We start from the raw sequence: 12,244 nt of genomic DNA on the forward strand, positions 1-12,244 counted from the left end.
GCGGTTAGGAGTTAGTGTTTTATGAAGGGGTATGGTTAGAATTAGGATTGGGGTTAGAGTTAGGGTGAGGTATAGGGGTTAGGTTTAGGGGTTAGTTTTAGGGTAAAAGGATAGGATTAGGGTTACGGGTTGGGCTTAGGTTTAGGGTTAAAGTTTACTGCTGGGGTTAGGGATAGGGTTCAGGGTTATCTTTAGGGGTTCTGGTTAGGGTTAAACGCTGAACACCTGCAAATAATTTTCAACGTAGTGGTTAATTGAAAAGCTCTGCGGCATACTTCTTGGAACAAGCCAGTTACCTGTTCCCACCCAAAGAGGAGTATATAGAACCATGGTGGATTTCCAGCTCATGAAGTAAAGGATTATTAAAGGAACGGGATGACCATGGGGATCATCGTTAATTCTCTGAAACAGAATCCGCCCTTTTGACCTGCCAAACACATGCCCACTTCTCCTCTCCGGGGATAATAAAAACTAACCAGGGAACAGACAGAGGGCCTCACCCCCCCATCAACATCGACCACACACAAAAATAAAAACCGTACCCTCAAGCTACTAATTATAATGCTAACTTGCAAAATTTCCGTGCATTTTAAAACAATGGAAAAATGGTGGTGGGATGATACTTAGAAGAATGGCTTGTTGTCAGTCTCCACTAACAAAAATAGGCAACACCAAGTCAGCTACTCCTCAGCATAATTATGTCCGTCGCAGCCTTCTTGGGTTTCAGGAGGCACAAACAAACCTTATCACAATTATGGTGAAAGGCTGAATATCTGCAAATAATTTTCAACGTAGTGGTTAATTGAAAAGCTCTGCGGCATACTTCTTGGAAGAAGCCAGTTACCTGTTCCCACGCAAAGAGGAGTATATAGAACCATGGTGGATTTCCAGCTGATGAAGTAAAGGATTATTAAAGGAACGGGATGACCATGGGGATTATCGTTATTTCTCTGAAACAGAATCCGCCCTTTTCACCTGCCAAACACATGCCCACTTCTCCTCTCTGGGGATAATAAAAACTAACCAGCGAACTGACAGTGGGCCTGAACCCCAAATCAACATTGACCACACACAAAATAAAACCGTACCCTCCAGCTACTAATTATAATGCTAACTTGCAAAATTTCCCTGCATTTTAAAACAATGGAAAAATGGTGGTGGGATGATATTTAGAAGAATGGCTTCTTGTCAGTCTCCACTAACAAAAATAGGCAACACCAAGTCAGCTACTCCTCAGCATAGTTATGTCTGTCGCAGCCTTCTTGCGTTTCAGGAGGCACAAACAAACGTTATCACAATTATGGTGAAAGGCTGAACACCTGCTAATAATTTTCAACGTAGTGGTTAATTGAAAAGCTCTGCGGCATACTTCTTGGAACAAGCCAGTTACCTGTTCCCACACAAAGAGGAGTATATAGAACCATGGTGGATTTCCAGCTGATGAAGTAAAGGATTATTAAAGGAACGGGATGACCATGGGGATCATCGTCAATTCTCTGAAACAGAATACGCCCTTTTCACCTGCCAAACACATGCCCACTTCTCCTCTCTGGGGATAATAAAAACTAACCAGCGAACTGACAGAGGGCCTCACCCCCCCATCCACATCGACCATGCACAAAAAAAAACCGTACCCTCCAGCTACTAATTATAATGCTAACTTCAAAATTTCCCTGCATTTGAAAACAATGGAAAAATGGTGGTGGGATGATACTTACAAGAATGGCTTCTTGTCAGTCTCCACTAACAAAAATAGGCAACACCAAGTCAGCTACTCCTCAGCATAGTTATGTCCGTCGCAGCCTTCTTGGGTTTCAGGAGGCACAAACAAACGTTATCACAATTATGGTGTAACGCTGAACACCTGCAAATAATTTTCAACGTAGTGGTTAATTGAAAAGCTCTGCGGCATACTTCTTGGAACAAGCCAGTTACCTGTTCCCACGCAAAGAGGAGTATATAGAACCATGGTGGATTTCCAGCTGATGAAGTAAAGGATTATTAAAGGAAAGGGGTGACCATGGGTATCATCGTCAATTCTCTGAAACAGAATCCGCCCTTTTCACCTGCCAAAAAAATGCCCACTTCTCCTCTCTGGGGATAATAAAAACTAACCAGCGAACTGACAGAGGGCCTGACACCCCCATCCACATCCACCACAAAAAAAAAAAAAAAACCGTACCCTCCAGCTACTAATTATAATGCTAACTTGCAAAATTTCCCTGCATTTTAAAACAATGGAAAAATGGTGGTGGGATGATACTTAGAAGAATGGCTTCTTGTCTGTCTCCACTAACAAAAATAGGCAACACCAAGTCAGCTACTCCTCAGCATACTTATGTCCGTCGCAGCCTTCTTGGGTTTCAGGAGGCACAAACAAACGTTATCACAATTATGGTGAAACGCTGAACACCTGCAAATAATTTTCACCGTAGTGGTTAATTTAAAAGCTCTGCGGCATACTTCTTGGAACTAGCCAGTTACCTGTTCCCACGCAAAGAGGAGTATATAGAACCATGGTGGATTTCCAGCTGATGAAGTAAAGGATTATTAAATTAACGGGATGACCATGGGGATCATCGTCAATTCTCTGAAACAGAATACGCCTTTTTCACCTGCCAAACACATGCCCACTTCTCCTCTCTGGGGATAATAAAAACTAACCAGCGAACTGACAGAGGGCCTGACCCCCCCATCCACATCGACCACACACACAAAAAAACCGTACCCTCCAGCTACTAATTATAATGCTAACTTGCAAAATTTCCCTGCATTTTAAAACAATGGAAAAATGGTGGTGGGATGATACTTAGAAGAATGGCTTCTTGTCAGTCTCCACTAACAAAAATAGGCAACACCAAGTCAGCTACTCCTCAGCATAGTTATGTCCGTCGCAGCCTTCTTGGGTTTCAGGGGGCACATACAAACGTTATCACAATTATGGTGAAACGCTGAAAACCTGCAAATAATTTTCAACGTATTGGTTAATTTGAAAACTCTCCAGCATACTTCTTGGAACAAGCCAGGTACCTGTGCCCACGCATAGAGGAATATATAGAAACATGGTGGAATCCCAGCTGATGAAGCAAAGGATTCTTAAAGGAATGAGATGACCATGCGGATCCTGTTTAATTCTCTGAAACAGAATCCGAACTTTTCACCTGCCAAACACATGCCCACTTCTCCTCTCTGGAGATAATTAAAACAAACCAGTGAATTGACAGATGGCCTGACCAACCCATCCACACTGACCCCACAAAAAAAAAAAGTACCCTCCAGCTACTAATTATAATGATAACTTGCAAAATTTCCTTGCTTTTTTAAACAATGGAAAAATGATGGTGGGATGATACTTAGAAGAATGGCTTCTTGTCAGTCTCCACTAACAAAAATAGGCAACACGAAGTCAGCTACGCCTCAGCATACTTATGTCCGTGGCAGCCATATTGGGTTTCAGGACACACATACAAACGTTATAAGAATTATGTTGAAACGCTGAAAACCTGCAAATAATTTTCAACGTACTGCTTAATTTAAAAGCTCTGCGGCATACTTCTTGGAACAAGCCAGTTACCTGTGCCCACACATAGAGGAGTATATAGAACCATGGTGGATTCCCAGCTGATGAAGCAAAAGTTTCCTAAAGGAACGGGATGAGCATGCGGATCCTGTTTCATTCTCTGAAACAGAATCCGCACTTTTCACCAGCCAAACACATGCCCACTTCTCCTCTTTGGGGATAATAAAAAGAAACCAGTGAATTGACAGATGGCCTGACCAACCCATCCACACTGACCCCACAAAAAAAAAAAAAAAAGTACCCTCCAGCTACTAATTATTATAATAACTTTCAAAATTTCCCTGCATTTTAAAACAATGGAAAAATGGTGGTGGGATGATACTTAGAAGAATGGCTTCTTGTCAGTCTCCACTATCAAAAATAGGCAACACCAAGTCAGCTACTCCTCAGCATAGTTATGTCCGTCGCAGCCTTCTTGGGTTTCAGGAGGCACATACAAACGTTATCAAAATTATGGTGAAACGCTGAAAACCTGCAAATAATTTTCAACGTACTGGTTAATTTGAAAACTCTCCAGCATACTTCTTGGAACAAGCCAGGTACCTGTGCCCACGCATGGAGGAGTATATACAAACATGGTGGAATACCAGCTGATGAAGCAAAGGATTCTTAAAGGAATGAGATGACCATGCGGATCCTGTTTAATTCTCTGAAACAGAATCCGCACTTTTCACCTGCCAAACACATGCCCACTACTCTTCTCTGGGGATAATAAAAACAAAACAGCGAACTGACAGACGGCCTGAACACCCATCCTAACCGACCCCACAAAAAAAAAAAGTACCCTCCAGCTACTAATCATAACGCTAATTTGCAAAATTTCCCTGCATTTTTAAACAATGGAGAAATGATGGTGGGATGATACTTAGAAGAATGGCTTCTTGTCAGTCTCCACTGACAAAAATAGGCAACACCAAGTCAGCTACGCCTCAGCATAGTTATGTCCGTAGCAGCCATATTTGGTTTCAGTAGGCACATACACACGTTATCACAATTATGGTGAAACGCTGAAAACCTGCAAATAATTTTCAACGTACTGCTTAATTTAAAAGCTCTGCGGCATACTTCTTGGAACAAGCCAGTTACCTGTGCCCACACATAGAGGAGTATATAGAACCATGGTGGATTCCCAGCTGATGAAGCAAAAGTTTCCTAAAGGAACGGGATGAGCATGCGGATCCTGTTTCATTCTCTGAAACAGAATCCGCACTTTTCACCAGCCAAACACATGCCCACTTCTCCTCTTTGGGGATAATAAAAACAAACCAGCGAACTGACAGAGGGACTGACCAACACATCCACACCAACCCCACAGAGAAAAAAAAAGAAAAATCACCGTAGCATCCAGCTACTAATTATAATGCTAACTTGCAAAATTTTCTTGCATTTTTAAACAATGGAAAAATGATGGTGAGATGATACTTAGAAGAATGGATTCTTGTCAGTCTCCACTAACAAAAAGAGGCAAAACCAAGTCAGCTACGCCTCAGCATCGTTATGTTTGTGGCAGCCATCTTGAGTTTCAGGAGGCACAAACAAACGTTATCACAATTATGGTGAAACGCTGAACACGGGCAAATAATTTTCAACGTAGTGGTTAATTGAAAAGCTCTGCGGCATACTTCTTGGAACAAGCCAGTTACCTGTTCCCACGCAAAGAGGAGTATATACAACCATGGTGGATTTCCAGCTGATGAAGTAAAGGATTATTAAAGGAACGGGATTACCATGGGGATCATCGTTAATTCTCTGAAACAGAATCCGCCCTTTTCACCTGCCAAAAACATGCCCACTTCTCCTCTCTGGGGATAATAAAAACTAACCAGCGAACTGACAGAGGGCCTGACCCCCCCACCCACATCGACCAGACCAAAAATAAACCGTACCCTCCAGCTACTAATTATAATGCCAACTTGCAAAATTTCCCTGCCTTTTAAAACAATGGAAAAATGGTGGTGGGATGATACTTAGAAGAATGGCTTCTTGTCTGTCTCCACTAACAAAAATAGGCAACACCAAGTCAGCTACTCCTCAGCATAGTTATGTCCGTCTCAGCCTTCTTGGGTTTCAGGAGGCACATACAAACGTTATCAAAATTATGGTGAAACGCTGAAAACCTGCAAATAATTTTCAACGTACTGGTTAATTGAAAATCTCTGCGGCATACTTCTTGGAACAAGCCAGTTACCTGTTCCCACGCAAAGAGGAGTATATAGAACCATGGTTGATTCCCAGCTTTTGAAGCAAAAGTTTCCTAAAGGAACGGGATGAGCATGCGGATCCTGTTTCATTCTCTGAAACAGAATCCGAAATTTTCACCTGCCAAACACATACCCACTTCTCCTCTCTGGGGATAATAAAAACAAACCAGCGAACTGACAGAGGACCTGACCAACCCATCCACACTGACCCCACAAAAAAAAAAAAAAAAAGTACCCTCCAGCTACTAATTATAATGATAACTTGCAAAATTTCCCTGCATTTTTAAACAATGGAAAAATGATGGTGGGATGATACTTAGAAGAATGGTTTCTTGTCAGTCTCCACTAACAAAAATAGGCAACAGGAAGTCAGCTACGCCTCAGCATACTTATGTTCGCGGCAGCCATATTGGGTTTCAGGAGACACATACAAACATTATAAGAATTATGGTGAAACGCTGAACACCTGCAAATAATTTTCAACGTACTGCTTAATTTAAAAGCTCTGCGGCATTCTTCTTGGAACAAGCCAGTTACGTGTGCCCAAACATAGAGGAGTATATAGAACCATGGTGGATTCCCAGCTGATGAAGCAAATATTTCCTAAAGGAACGGGATGAGCATGCGGATCCTGTTTAATTCTCTGAAACAGAATCCGCCCTTTTCACCTGCCAAACACATGCCCACTACTCTTCTCTGGGGATAATAAAAACAAACCAGCGATCTGACAGAGGGCCTGACCACCCATCCTGACCGACCCCACAAAAAAAAAGTACCCTCCAGCTACTAATTATAATGCCAATTTGCAAAATTTCCCTGCATTTTTAAACAATGGAGAAATGATGGTGGGATGCTTCTTAGAAGAATGGCTTCTTGTCAGTCTCCACTGACAAAAATAGGCAACACCAAGTCAGCTACGCCTCGGCATAGTTATGTCCGGAGCAGCCATATTTGGTTTCAGTAGGCACATACACACGTTATCACAATTATGGTGAAACGCTGAAAAGCTGCAAAGGATTTTCAACATACTGGTTAATTGAAAAGCTCTGCGGCATACTTCTTGGAACAAGCCACTTTCCTGTGCCGACGCATAGAGAAGTATATAGAACCATGGTGGATTCCCAGCTCATGAAGCAAAGGATTCTTAAAGGAACGGGATAACCATGCGGATCCTGTTTAATTCTCTGAAACAGATCCGCAGTTTTCACCTGCCAAACACATACCCACTTCTCCTCTCTGGGGATAATAAAAACAAACCAGCGAACTGACAGAGGGCCTGACCAACACATCCACACCGACCCCACAGGAAAAAAAAAAAACAAAACACCGTAGCCTCCAGGTACTAATTATACTGCTAACTGGCAAAATTTTCCTGCATTTTTAAACAACGGAAAAATGATGGTGAGATGATACTTAGAAGAATGGATTCTTGTCAGTCTCCACTAACAAAAATAGGCAAAACCAAGTCAGCTACGACTCAGCATAGTTATGTCCGTCGCAGCCTTCTTGGGTTTCAGGAGGCACAAACAAACGTTATCACAATTATGGTGAAACGCTGAACACCTACAAATAATTTTCAATGTAGTGGTTAATTGAAAAGCTCTGCGGCATACTTCTTGGAACAAGCCAGTTACCTGTTCCCACGCAAAGAGGAGTATATAGAACCATGGTGGATTTCCAGCTGACGAAGTAAAGGATTATTAAAGAAACGGGATGACCATGGGGATCATCGTTAATTCTCTGAAACAGAATCCGCCCTTTTCACCTGCCAAACACATGCCCACTTCTCCTCTCTGGGGATAATAAAAACTAACCAGGGAACTGACAGAGGGCCTGACCCTCCCATCCACATCGACCACACACAAAAAAAAACCGTACCCTCCAGCTACTAATTATAATGCTAACTTGCAAAATTTCCCTGCATTTTAAAACAATGGAAAAATGGTGGTGGGATGATACTTAGAAGAATGGCTTCTTGTCAGTCTCCACTAACAAAAATAGGCAACACCAAGTCAGCTAATCCTCAGCATAGTTATGTCCGTCCCAGCATTCTTGGGTTTCAGGAGGCACATACAAACGTTATCAAAATTATGGTGAAACGCTGAACACCTGCAAATAATTTTCAACGTACTGGTTAATTGAAAAGCTCTGCGGCATACTTCTTGGAACAAGCCAGTTACCTGTTCCCACGCAAAGAGGAGTATAGAGAACCATGGTGGATTTCCAGCTGATGAAGTAAAGGATTATTAAAGGAACGGGATGACCATGGGGATCATCGTTAATTCTCTGAAACAGAATCCGCACTTTTCACCTGCCAAACACATGCCCACTTCTCCTCTCTGGGGATAATAAAAACTAACCATCGAACTGACAGAGGGCCTGACCCCCCCATCCACAACGACCAGACATAAAAAAAACCGTACCATCCAGCTACTAATTATAATGCTAACTTGCAAAATTTCCCTGCATTTTAAAACAATGGAAAAATGGTGGTGGGATGATACTTAGAAGAATGGCTTCTTGTCTGTCTCCACTAACAAAAATAGGCAACACCAAGTCAGCTACGCCTCAGAATAGTTATGTCCGTCGCAGCCTTCTTGGGTTTCAGGAGGCACAAACAAACGTTATCACAATTATGGTGAAACGCTGAACACCTGCAAATAATTTTCACCGTAGTGGTTAATTTAAAAGCTCCGCGGCATACTTCTTGGAACAAGCCAGTTACCTGTTCCCAGGCAAAGAGGAGTATAGAGAACCATGGTGGATTTCCAGCTGATGAAGTAAAGGATTATTAAAGGAACGGGATGACCATGGGGATCATCGTTAATTCTCTGAAACAGAATCCGCCCTTTTCACCTGCCAAACACATGCCCACTTCTCCTCTCTGGGGATAATAAAAACTAACCAGCGAATTGACAGAGGGCCTGACCCCCCCATCCACATCGACCACACAAAAAAAAGAAACCGTACCCTCCAGCTACTAATTATAATGCTAACTTGCAAAATTTCCCTGCATTTTAAAACAAGGGAAAAATGGTGGTGGGATGGTACTTAGAAGAATGGCTTCTTGTCTGTCTCCACTGACAAAAATAGGCAACACCAAGTCAGCTACTCCTCAGCATAGTTATGTCCGTCGCAGCCTTCTTGGGTTTCAGGAGGCACATACAAACGTTATCAAAATTATGGTGAAACGCTGAAAACCTGCAAATAATTTTCAACGTACTGGTTAATTTGAAAACTCTCCAGCATACTTCTTGGAACAAGCCAGGTACCTGTGCCCACGCATGGAGGAGTATATACAAACATGGTGGAATACCAGCTGATGAAGCAAAGGATTCTTAAAGGAATGAGATGACCATGCAGATCCTGTTTAATTCTCTGAAACAGAATCCGCACTTTTCACCTGCCAAACACATGCCCACTACTCTTCTCTGGGGATAATAAAAACAAAACAGCGAACTGACAGACGGCCTGAACACCCATCCTAACCGACCCCACAAAAAAAAAAAGTACCCTCCAGCTACTAATCATAACGCTAATTTGCAAAATTTCCCTGCATTTTTAAACAATGGAGAAATGATGGTGGGATGATACTTAGAAGAATGGCTTCTTGTCAGTCTCCACTGACAAAAATAGGCAACACCAAGTCAGCTACGCCTCAGCATAGTTATGTCCGTAGCAGCCATATTTGGTTTCAGTAGGCACATACACACGTTATCACAATTATGGTGAAACGCTGAAAACCTGCAAAGGAATTTCAACATACTGGTTAATTGAAAAGCTCTGAGGCATACTTCTTGGAACAAGCCAGTTTCCTGTGCCCACGCATAGAGAAGTATATAGAACGATGGTGGATTCCCAGCTCATGAAGCAAAGGATTCTTAAAGGAAGGGGATTACCATGCGGATCCTGTTTAATTCCCTGAAACAGATCCGCAGTTTTCACCTGCCATACTAATACCCACTTCTCCTCTCTGGGGATAATAAAAACAAACCAGCGAACTGACAGAGGGACTGACCAACACATCCACACCAACCCCACAGAGAAAAAAAAAGAAAAATCACCGTAGCATCCAGCTACTAATTATAATGCTAACTTGGAAAATTTTCTTGCATTTTTAAACAATGGAAAAATGATGGTGAGATGATACTTAGAAGAATGGATTCTTGTCAGTCTCCACTAACAAAAAGAGGCAAAACCAAGTCAGCTACGCCTCAGCATCGTTATGTTTGTGGCAGCCATCTTGAGTTTCAGGAGGCACAAACAAACGTTATCACAATTATGGTGAAACGCTGAACACGGGCAAATAATTTTCAACGTAGTGGTTAATTGAAAAGCTCTGCGGCATACTTCTTGGAACAAGCCAGTTACCTGTTCCCACGCAAAGAGGAGTATATACAACCATGGTGGATTTCCAGCTGATGAAGTAAAGGATTATTAAAGGAACGGGATTACCATGGGGATCATCGTTAATTCTCTGAAACAGAATCCGCCCTTTTCACCTGCCAAAAACATGCCCACTTCTCCTCTCTGGGGATAATAAAAACTAACCAGCGAACTGACAGAGGGCCTGACCCCCCCACCCACATCGACCAGACCAAAAATAAACCGTACCCTCCAGCTACTAATTATAATGCCAACTTGCAAAATTTCCCTGCCTTTTAAAACAATGGAAAAATGGTGGTGGGATGATACTTAGAAGAATGGCTTCTTGTCTGTCTCCACTAACAAAAATAGGCAACACCAAGTCAGCTACTCCTCAGCATAGTTATGTCCGTCTCAGCCTTCTTGGGTTTCAGGAGGCACATACAAACGTTATCAAAATTATGGTGAAACGCTGAAAACCTGCAAATAATTTTCAACGTACTGGTTAATTGAAAATCTCTGCGGCATACTTCTTGGAACAAGCCAGTTACCTGTTCCCACGCAAAGAGGAGTATATAGAACCATGGTTGATTCCCAGCTTTTGAAGCAAAAGTTTCCTAAAGGAACGGGATGAGCATGCGGATCCTGTTTCATTCTCTGAAACAGAATCCGAAATTTTCACCTGCCAAACACATACCCACTTCTCCTCTCTGGGGATAATAAAAACAAACCAGCGAACTGACAGAGGACCTGACCAACCCATCCACACTGACCCCACAAAAAAAAAAAAAAAAAGTACCCTCCAGCTACTAATTATAATGATAACTTGCAAAATTTCCCTGCATTTTTAAACAATGGAAAAATGATGGTGGGATGATACTTAGAAGAATGGTTTCTTGTCAGTCTCCACTAACAAAAATAGGCAACAGGAAGTCAGCTACGCCTCAGCATACTTATGTTCGCGGCAGCCATATTGGGTTTCAGGAGACACATACAAACATTATAAGAATTATGGTGAAACGCTGAACACCTGCAAATAATTTTCAACGTACTGCTTAATTTAAAAGCTCTGCGGCATTCTTCTTGGAACAAGCCAGTTACGTGTGCCCAAACATAGAGGAGTATATAGAACCATGGTGGATTCCCAGCTGATGAAGCAAATATTTCCTAAAGGAACGGGATGAGCATGCGGATCCTGTTTAATTCTCTGAAACAGAATCCGCCCTTTTCACCTGCCAAACACATGCCCACTACTCTTCTCTGGGGATAATAAAAACAAACCAGCGATCTGACAGAGGGCCTGACCACCCATCCTGACCGACCCCACAAAAAAAAAGTACCCTCCAGCTACTAATTATAATGCCAATTTGCAAAATTTCCCTGCATTTTTAAACAATGGAGAAATGATGGTGGGATGCTTCTTAGAAGAATGGCTTCTTGTCAGTCTCCACTGACAAAAATAGGCAACACCAAGTCAGCTACGCCTCGGCATAGTTATGTCCGGAGCAGCCATATTTGGTTTCAGTAGGCACATACACACGTTATCACAATTATGGTGAAACGCTGAAAAGCTGCAAAGGATTTTCAACATACTGGTTAATTGAAAAGCTCTGCGGCATACTTCTTGGAACAAGCCACTTTCCTGTGCCGACGCATAGAGAAGTATATAGAACCATGGTGGATTCCCAGCTCATGAAGCAAAGGATTCTTAAAGGAACGGGATAACCATGCGGATCCTGTTTAATTCTCTGAAACAGATCCGCAGTTTTCACCTGCCAAACACATACCCACTTCTCCTCTCTGGGGATAATAAAAACAAACCAGCGAACTGACAGAGGGCCTGACCAACACATCCACACCGACCCCACAGGAAAAAAAAAAAACAAAACACCGTAGCCTCCAGGTACTAATTATACTGCTAACTGGCAAAATTTTCCTGCATTTTTAAACAACGGAAAAATGATGGTGAGATGATACTTAGAAGAATGGATTCTTGTCAGTCTCCACTAACAAAAATAGGCAAAACCAAGTCAGCTACGACTCAGCATAGTTATGTCCGTCGCAGCCTTCTTGGGTTTCAGGAGGCACAAACAAACGT

This window comes from Eulemur rufifrons, chromosome 21 (assembly GCF_041146395.1).
Source record: "Eulemur rufifrons isolate Redbay chromosome 21, OSU_ERuf_1, whole genome shotgun sequence".
NCBI classification, from domain to species: Eukaryota; Metazoa; Chordata; class Mammalia; order Primates; family Lemuridae; genus Eulemur; species Eulemur rufifrons.